The following is a 10,525-nucleotide window of genomic DNA, read 5'->3' on the forward strand; positions in this document are numbered from 1 at the left end:
TGACGTTGTAAAGCACATGAGAGAATCAGTTTGTGAACCCACAACGGTAGATGCAACATGGTTTCAATGGTTGGACAGCCTACGGGGAATGGGGATATTGGATAACCAGTACAGTAATTAATCACTTAATTGAGATTGGCACGGTAGATGATGAAGAGTAGATATAATTATGTTTATGTTTTTGTTTTTATTGGGGATGATTTGTTTTGTTATGTTTTTATTACAAATCAGTCTGACTGATCTGTTATCTCAAAGAACAGCTTGCAAACCAGACAACCACACAAAAATACGCAAATGCAACTATACTTTTATTATTTTGTATTAACACCTTTTTCTATTCTATATTTTGTTCTTTAAAGGGACACAGTACTGCTTGTAAGACCGTTGGTCTGAAAGTGGCCATTGTGAGATCTGGATTTCGTCCGTGTCCTCTACAAATATTGCATCTGTGTATAATACAATATTCATTTATCATATGTATTCATTCATATTAGTATTAGCTTCTATTCATATAATATGTGCCTTACTTTCCTGTTGTTTAACCTCATTGGGAGTTGTATTGTGTCTTATGCTGATCTGAGTATCTGTTGGTCTCCATCTCAAGGTTCCTAATGATGTCAAGGGACAATTGTTTTGATACTGTAATGTTGAAGGTATAAAGACACATATCGAATACATATTTTGTGATATCATATCTGATTGTTCTCAGGAGGAGTAAGAATAAACAGAAGGTCTGGTGATTTTCCATGACCAATGTTACCTCCTGTTTTAAGCATATAAATATTAGTCCTTAATACAATAAACTTGGGACTCTGATTGAACTACACTCCTGTGTCTGTGTTTCATTCTTGGTCTCCCGGATCGATCCTGAAACTCTGTGCGTTCCGTCGACTAGACTCTTCAACCTTAGAATAATACTTAGACAAGGGGACATAAGAAAAATAACATTCTAACAACGTGGCATTGAAATCCATGTTCTGTAAGGCACGGAGAAGAACAGAAGACACAGCACCGTAAAAAAAACACATACACCAGTATGATCTATCTATACATCATCAATACATCAAGCACTGCACAGATAAGAGGAAGAAATATGTGCATTCAAAGGGTCAAAAAGGTCAGAGAGGCACCTGAAACTCATGATTTAGTGTACTTTATGACGAAGTTCAAGGTGCAGGTAACAGCAGGGAGTCAAAGCGCCCTGTGCGGGTGTGAGGGACAGACATGAAAGGTCAAGGGCTTCACACCAGCACAGGGCACTTTGATACCCTGCTATTACCTGCACCTTGAACTTCGTCATAAAGTACAATTCATCATGAGTTTCAGTACAGCACACTTGACAATGGTAGTGCTAGTCACAGAGAGAAAGAACTTGGCACAAAGAGAAAAACTTACTGTAAGTGGTTTTACTCTAGTAAGGTCAAATGACACACAGTCATAACCACAGTCACTTGCCGTTGTTTTAATACAGTAACAGTACTTTAACCATGAAATGGGAAGTAAACCCACAACGGAAGTAATAAACACAACAACGACGCATCGAACTACTTTTACAATGCCACTGAAAATCTCTTAACCAAAATAACTTTACTTATTTAATCCGCAAACTATTTACATCTTAAAACTTACGACACGACATTTTCACGGCATGCGTTGCTTACAGTACGTACAATTACTAAATCACACAGAAGTAAACATTAGATCGCAATTACCTGATGCGTAGAAATGGCGAAGATGAATGTCGAATGTAGATGCAAATAGCAAAGGCAATAATACAACAGGTGATGCTGTCTCAACGAAGCATTGTACAGTCATGAAAACCTTCCCATCCCCTTCGCGACACGCGCAGTCCGTGGGCCCGCCCACACAGCCAATCGGCGTGCACGAGAAATATTGAAACACCAAAATGGACAAATGGCGAGCTGCGCATAAAGTTGAAACATTCCGACCGTCCAATCATGGCCAAGGCGCCGCACCAATCAGCGCGACACACAGATTTGTAAGTGACAAATTGAAACACCAAAATGGACAAATGGCGAACTGCGCATAAAGTTGGAACATCCCGACCGTCCAATCACGGCCAAGGCGTGGCGCACAGATTTGTAAGTGACAAATTGAAACACCAAAATGGACAAATGGTGAGCTGCGCATCAAGTTGGAACATCCCTACGGACCAATCACGGGCCGAGGTGCAGCACGAATCAGCGCGCCCAGAAATTGGAACATTTGGAACAGAATTGGAACAGAATTGGAACAGAAGATCGGCTCGGCGGATGGTGATGGATCTTCTCCTCGGCCCCCCTGTGCCCCCTGACACCCTTGACGGGCCCTGTGGCACTGAGCCCCAGTGGGTTGGGCCCCTGGTCCCAATTGGGACCTCCATGGGGTTGTGGGTGTTGGTAGTTCCTGGGATTAGGAAATTCTCAAAATATGGAACGCACCAGGAGGCGGGACAGCAAGGCACTTGAGCTCTGCATGTTAAGTAGCCATGTGGATCCATACCTAGGGTCACCTGAGACATGACCTATGCATATTAATCAGCCATGTGCTTGTGTTCTTTTTTTTATGTTCTCTTGGTTCAAATAAGCTAAATGTTTTAATAAAATGTATTTTCTGCTATCTATTTCAGTGTTCTTTGTGTATTTGCACACATTTTGCCATAAATATGCACAAGTGTTTATATGTTATAAATGTTAACTCGAGAGGCCATTTATTCATTTTGCCAAAATGCTTTCTGAACTTCATATCTGTGAAGTAAATGTTTATAGCAGTGTAAGTGGTTTATTTCATCCTTACATGCAAAATCATTTAATCTATGCGAACAACAATTTATTGATTTTTATTTTAATTTATAAAGTGCTTTCTTCATATCCTTATTATGTTCTTTTTATGTCTTGGGGTATTGCACAATGCACATTAAATATAAATATTTAATAAAGTAGAAATGTCCACATTAATGAGAAAAGGGCAAGCTTTATTAATATCAAATATATACAGAAAAAAACAATAAAACAAACAAACAAACGATATAACATATAATATGTACATGTCTGTATATATAATTTCAGCGTTGTCTCCTCCTCATCTCCTCTGTCTACTGCTCAAAAGTTTTTCCTGAGGCTTTTGCACAAAAGTGAACCCCTCGAAACTGACTGGTGCCAAACTCTTTAGTCTTTGGGTGGCCACACTTTTTACAAAAATGTTGTTCTGTCTTTTGCCTATTTTTCTTAAAGAAACCTTGTGCTGCAGCCACCTCTGCCGCCTTCCTCCGCCGCCAAGCTGTTCTCGGGACCTTTGGACCAGGAGGTGTAGCAGCAGGTACATCAATATCTGTAGTGTCTGTAGCTTGAAGCAAGTGGGCTGTGTCAGGGAATGTGACGCCCACCTGGACTGGAGGAGGCTGGCCTCGGACCTGTTGTGCTGCAGCAGGCATGACAAAAGCCGCTGAAGAGGGTTGGCCTGGAACACGCTGCACTGCCTGTCCCGATGCATCCGCAGGAATGTTGAACCCGTAGGGTGGGTGCCCATGCGGGACCGGTTCAAGTTCCTTAAACAGCACAGGTGGGAGAGGTTCAGAGGCCACCAAGGTACTGGCAAAGGTCTTAATGCCCTGCTGTAAGACCTTGCTCTCCTGCTTCTTTATCCGTGCACCGTGCCTACGTCCAGAAGAAAAGTATTTAGCACATTACTATTCATAATAGTGCAGAGAAGGGTGGTATATGACAACAAATGTATGTGAACAATTGATTACTGAACCTACCATTGTGAAAGAGTCTGCTGATTTAACTCAAACAGCTGCAGCTTTGTTTCAGCCATGAGTCTGGGGCTGTCCATGACTACATCCCTTATTGTTCTGTATGCATGTAGAATGGAAGACCAACTGTTCACCCTGACACCAGCCACTGTCTGACCAGCAGGGTAAATTCGGCATATAGCCAGACAGACTGTCTCTACAAGACGGCTGGCGTTGGGCCACTGAGCAGGTCCACTGACTTCACCAAGGAAGCAGCTGAGAAATAAAAGAAGACATGTAATGTTACAGTAGAGTAAGTGATGAAAATATCAAAAAAGGGAATTAAATACAAATTCTACAAACTGTCTGGCAAATGTGGACACATACCACTTCAAACTGTCCAACTGCTCCAGGGGTAACATTTGTCTTAGAGTGACTGACTTTGAAGCGCCCCTTCACCAGCCTCTCACGGTGGAGAGCTGGGTAGATGAGAGCTCCCTTGTCATCCTCTGACAGTTTATCCCACAGAGTAACAATCTCATCCGCCTTCTGCTGTGCAATGAAACCCTCATTTCTGAGGTCCACCAGATTGTTGGCCAACCTGATGACGTGATCATAACCAGGTTTGCCATCTGGTCCCAGGCTCTCCATCTGTACATTAAGGAAATTATTACACAAGTGCTACAATGCTTAGATATGCGTTTCAAAGTATGTAAGACTTTGAAACATCTAAAAGTGAGGCAATGAAGTAACTTCTACTTCAAAATGTTAACAATGTTAATGTCTATATGGGAGGTAAATTACCTGGCTCTGAGTGGGCGGCTCATCTATTATGGGCTCGGGCAAGGAAATACACTTGTCCGATCTTAAAACACAAATACACTTGTCAGATGATGTCCATGGGTACATTTGCACAATATTTGCTTTTACTGATCCGACAAGTTTAATTAAACCATCAAAATATAAGGAATGTATTGGTTATTGTATTGAATTCATAAAAAAAGGCAAAAAAGGCTAAAGTTTAACTCAAAATGGGTTTTATTTCACTTTCACTAAGTATCTGTCAGAGCTTAGAATTGAATTAGTATAAATGCATAACGACATTTGATTAACACTTTTTAAAATAAATAACAGATAAATACATTTTAGCGAAGACACTGTTATATATATATGCATGCTTTGTTGTACAGTTATACTTTGCAAGAGTGAACAGCGGGGTCTGCCCTGTAAAAAAACAAAGCAAGCATGCATATATATATATATATATATATATAAAACAGTGTCGTCGCTAAAATGTATTTATCTGTTATTTATTTTAAAAAGTGTAAAAAGTAAATATATATATACACACACTTAAAGAATGACCACATCAGTTAACAAAAAAACTTTAAGAATATATGCAGATAACATAATGCATTTATTTCAAAACCCCGGTTCGAGGAACATCAAAGATCAAGAGACAACGGCAGCCTTGAGAAAAATAACCATGGTTTTACTACAGCAACTATAGCTCTATACCAACTATGTAACTAGGCAGTATTCATGATAATTATGGCAAAAGCACGGTAAATCAACATCAACTTCTAGTCAGGTACAGTACTGGTTATGGTGCTGCGAATCACACGACAATTAAGCAATTGGTAGTAAAATCATGCACTTTACCTCTACAAATCCAACGATTGTCAGCAAATAATGACAATGAAGAAGATAATGTCACAGATGATGAAGATAATGACAACTCCAACAAGCGCTTGATTGCTAAAAAGCACTTATAGGTAATGACGCTGATTTGAACTAGAACCGCTACGTATCTACGTCACTAGACAGTCTACATTTCGCTGGGACTACTGCGAAAACTTCACACTCCTCCCCCAAACTCTGTCGCTCATTCGTGCTGCGTGTGTATCATGTCTAGAACCTGTGTTCTGCGTTGTGAAACTAATTCCATTTTATTTCAACTACGAAAGGAAGAACTTCTGAGGGAACAATGCTTACAATTAATTTTTCATCAACGATACAAAAGGAGTATAACCCCAGGGTTTTATTGTGCGCGCGTCATTTCACCAAAGATTATTTCAATAATATTGGCGCGTTCACTGCAGGATATGTTAAACGACTACCCTTGAAAGATTGGGAATGCGAACTTTATTTGGACCTGTTAGCTCCACTGAATTACAACCTGTAAGCGTGACTATTGATTTTTGTCTTAACTTCAAGAAATATTTGTGTGTACCCTATGTCTGTGTTTAGCTAATGCATATAACGCAATCATTAGCATGTACCGTTATTTCTTGGGTGTTGCAGTTTGTTTATCTTGCTATTAACTCGGCTAATTTAATTGTTCAATCTATTAACACTCAAAGTATTTATTTCAAGAACAGAGTCGAGTACTATCTGTATTGTAATAACATCTTAAAATACGAACACCGTACACTGTATGCCGTCTCAACTAGTCCATGTATAATACTGTTACAAGAGAATTGTAAATGTCCGTTTTCTTACTGGCATCTGCAGAAGGGTCGATTAATTTTCTAAATACTTTCAACGTTTATGAATTTAATATAATGTTTTATGAAATTGATGAGCAAAAGCACAACATGCATGTTGTCACACTGGGAGTTTAAAATGACAAGAGTTGTCACTTGCCACCGTGGTGGAGTTTGTTGTGGATTAGCGTCTTCTGATGCTTCTTCGTCAGACTCGGGCTAAAACTGGTAATGTAAAATCGCCGGCATCTCTAGCTACACATATAATATATTTGACATCCAACCACCTCTAAACAGCAATCCTGTAATGATGGTAGGCTTACCATTTGGCAACATGATGAACGCGTTTGACAAATCACAACAGACTACACCATCTGTCCAATCACATGACAAAAGGCTAGCGGATAGAAGGGGACTAGACGGATGAATCGCGGAACCAAACTTTTGAGAGTCAGACAAGAAGTATGGTAAGAATAATTGCCTATTACAACATAATAGTGTTTTTACACCTTGTATATGTACATAAACTTGTTGTTGGACGCTCCTTAAACAACTATGACTAAACATAAAAACTGTTATTGGTTGTTTAGGTAGCATCAAACATGAATTAAGAATCGGGGCTAAGTAAACGTTTGCCATGGGCTATTTTTAGAAATTCTGTTATTGTTCTTTAGTGTGAACTTTATGTTAACATTTCTTTAGTGAAATAATTTTACTCAGGGCAGGACTTCATAAAAATAAACCTTAATTTTCAAAAATCTTATTTTTCCAAATGTTTCAGCTTTTTCCAGATTCTGCAAGAGGTATGTAAACTTTTGAGCACAACAGTATGGAAATAGTGTATTATTAATAATGTTAACTACAATTAGCCAATAAAAGCTGATGCAAAGAACATAGTAAATTAACAAATAAACACAACCTTTCGAATTAAAATCTTAATTTCTTTATGTCTGTATTCTTATAATAGTGTATTATTTGGTTCATGTCTTAAACGAAATTGAAGCGCATGTCAGCCAGTTTGAACGTTCCACTCTGGAAGTCAACTCTGCTAGCTGACTGGTAAAAAATAAAAACATTTATCGGCCATTTTGTTCTAAAACAATGTAATCATGGACCTCAGAAATGTTTTTAAAAAAAGCCCAAACAAGCAAGATGTTCGCCAAATACCAGCGAGTGCCACCGATTGATCTAGGTGATGAAGAGCCTTACATGTGACCATTAGCGGCTGTGGAAATATTCGTCCATTTAGCTCTTCAATTTGTATTTCTCTTCCGTTGAGGTGCTGTATCCGCTGTGAGTGAGTTACACCCATTGTTTACATGGTTTTAAATTAAACTATTTTTGTTAAATCTCATCCCTAACGAAAATTACTTGTTGGTGTATTGATAATGGCAAAACCATCGTGTAACTATGGATTTAAAAGACATGTTTTTCGTGGTAAATTTTCGTGAAGAAGGTGATCTATTTCTTGGTAATGTCCCATTGTTCACAATTTTTTTATGAATTTTACAGATTTTGTTCTTTTTACTAAATCTAGGTAACATATATATTGTACTATATGGATAATACCATGTTTGGTTTGGAGGTAATATTTTCTGTTTTATTTCCCGTTTATTATTACAGGCGATTTACAACAAAAATATATTTAGATATAAGTGAGCACCCTCACTATTTTATAAAGGACCCTCGGTGATTTAGTTCTGGAACCGGGCCTGATGTGTTGCCATAAGCCCATAGAGCTCTACCGAGGTCTTTGAAATTAGCTGAATTAATCATCTCTTAAATGTATTCATTATATTCAACATCTTAATAGGAGACAATGTTACGAGTTCTATGTTTGTCTGTCTGGACTGTAGCTATTAAGAAAACGTTTGTTAAACGGAGGAGGTGGGTGGAGTTATCGTGAAACATTTGATCAAACAGCCAATAAAAGGTTAGCAATGTTTCAATTTGGAACAATGTGTTGTCCTCTGATTGGCTGATATGTTTCAGCACCCACCCCTTACGGTCTCTGCATTACTGAAAGTATTACGGTAGTGTTTTTTGTATAAAACATCGTTGCAGATATCACAGATTCCAGGACCTTCTGGCACGCTAAATCAAAACCTTAACGGAGCACACTGTTTGGCTTCTTGTGGCAAATATTATTTTAAACAATACTTCCTTAAACTAAACTTCCTTAATGCGCTGTGTCGTCACACATTATGTTTGCTTCCAGGACTATTATAAAACAAAAAACTCCAGTAGCCTTATGAATCACGAAAATGTTTATCAAACAGCCAATGAAACGATAGCAGTTTTGAACAATGTTTCAATTTGGAACAATGTGCTGGCCTCTGATTGGCTGATGTGTTGTTAACGTGAAAAAGAGCACCGTCACGTTCTGCATTGCCGATTCCTAAAAACTTCTTGCAAGCTTTTAGTACAAAACATAATTTCTTTGGCCTCCCGCAGCAAATGGTACACTACACAATATTGTTTTACACTCGATGTGGCTATATGTTATTCTTAATCAGAACAACGACTAAAAGATCCAAGAGATGACTATGCTATATGTAACAACCACAAACCATCGTGAAGATGATTATAAATAGAGTTTGAAATAACGCAGAATAATAATTATTGCACACAGAAAGTATTGAAAACGTGACTTTGAAGCGCTATTTACAAATATTTTATTCAGCTATTTTTAAAAACAATAAAACTGTCGAGATCTGCATGAAACAATGTACGGAGTTTGATAGTGTTTGTTATTTTAAAGCCAAAAACTGGTAACGTTGGATTAGTTGATCATGATGTGGCATTTAATTGACTTGACTCGGGAACCAACAGTTGGCACAGGCTCTGTGCAGGCTGAACCTCAGGCTTTGCATTTTGCTGCCTCCTAAAATAAAAAAGACCACATATATTATACTATCATGTTTACAAAGATATATCTCTATTTTACATGTTTGTAATTGTTATTAAATCGCACACATCGTTTTAATCACAGGACAGTAATCTAATGTTGTAGCGCCATCTGCCGACCATTGTAATCTTTACGCAGTTATATCGAGATTTTTAAAGCGTTTAAACAACTCAAACAGGTTCTCCTGATTTGATTTGTTCAAGAGAAATCATTTAAAAGTCCTTCAATAAATATACTAAATCGGACATCGTGAGCGTTCAAGACCTTAATGGATAACTTTCAGTTTATGCACCAGGGGGCGCCATAGGATCACATATTATGTTGAACCCATTAAATAGTCCTGCAGAATTATTATAAAAGGCAAAGTTGTTTAAATTGTTTTTTTTTTTTAAGGGGAAATGGCAAGTTTACTGGTCAAGTGTACTTTGCACATACACACATAAATAGTTGAGAATTATAAGAGCTCTGGAATTTGCAAATGTACAATATACATCAAAATAGATAATAATAATAATCCTCAGGACTGTGCAAAAATTGTGCATTAAAATCTCTTTGTAGAAATATTCTTTATTACAAAAACAACTTCAACTCGCCGCTTAATTTGTATGGATAAAATATGAGAAGAATGTTCTTTTAAAGAGATAAAAACCTTAAAGTGAGAATTTTAAATTGTGGTTTACAAAACACACAAAGCTTAAATAACCCTTACAAAGCCCATGTATTGAGAATTTGCATATGTACAATATACATCAAAATAGATAATAATAATAATCCACAGGACTGTGCAAAAAACGTTAGTGGATTTAGATCTCTTCAAATAAATATTCTGGGTTACCAATACAAGTAAAGAGCTTTTATGGCATGAAGTTATTATTACAAAAACAGTTTCAACTCGCAGCTTAACTTGTATTGACTCCAGAATGTTCTTTTAAAGAGATAAAAACCTAAAGGTGAGAATTTAAAGTTATGCAGTTAAAGTTCAACACACAGTCCTTAAATAATGAAAAAAGAGCCCTCCTTAAGCCTTAGAAATGTGCAAAGCTGATTTATTTTGATGAATTTGATTAAAATTATGAATTAAACTATAAATAAAGGACAAAAATGAGGAACGCTTCACGAATTTGCGTGTCATCCTTGCGCAGGGGCCATGCTAATCTTCTCTGTATCGTTCCAATTTTAGTATATGTGCTGCCGAAGCAAGCACGAACAAGCAGTTGAGACGCTGGATATTTATACCAACGTCCTCCCGCAAGTCTTCTAATAGATGGTATGTGGACAAACCATATGTACTGGTCTTTGGCTGGCACATCCCTGATACAAACCGGTACATTTGCTATAACATTACAAATTCAAGCATCACATAAATGATTAAACCAATAAAAACAACATATTTCGTGT

At 37.7% G+C, this 10,525-nt stretch overlaps 1 non-coding gene across 1 annotated transcript; it reads right to left on the minus strand.

Moving 5' to 3' along the window:
- Positions 1–10,224: 10,224 nt before the first annotated feature.
- On the minus strand, positions 10,225–10,331 carry LOC130407352 (U6 spliceosomal RNA). The gene has a single exon (XR_008904614.1). It is a non-coding gene; the product is annotated as a U6 spliceosomal RNA (small nuclear RNA).
- Between the last annotated feature and the right edge of the window lie 194 nt (positions 10,332–10,525).

This window comes from Triplophysa dalaica, chromosome 18 (assembly GCF_015846415.1).
Source record: "Triplophysa dalaica isolate WHDGS20190420 chromosome 18, ASM1584641v1, whole genome shotgun sequence".
NCBI lineage: Eukaryota > Metazoa > Chordata > Actinopteri > Cypriniformes > Nemacheilidae > Triplophysa > Triplophysa dalaica.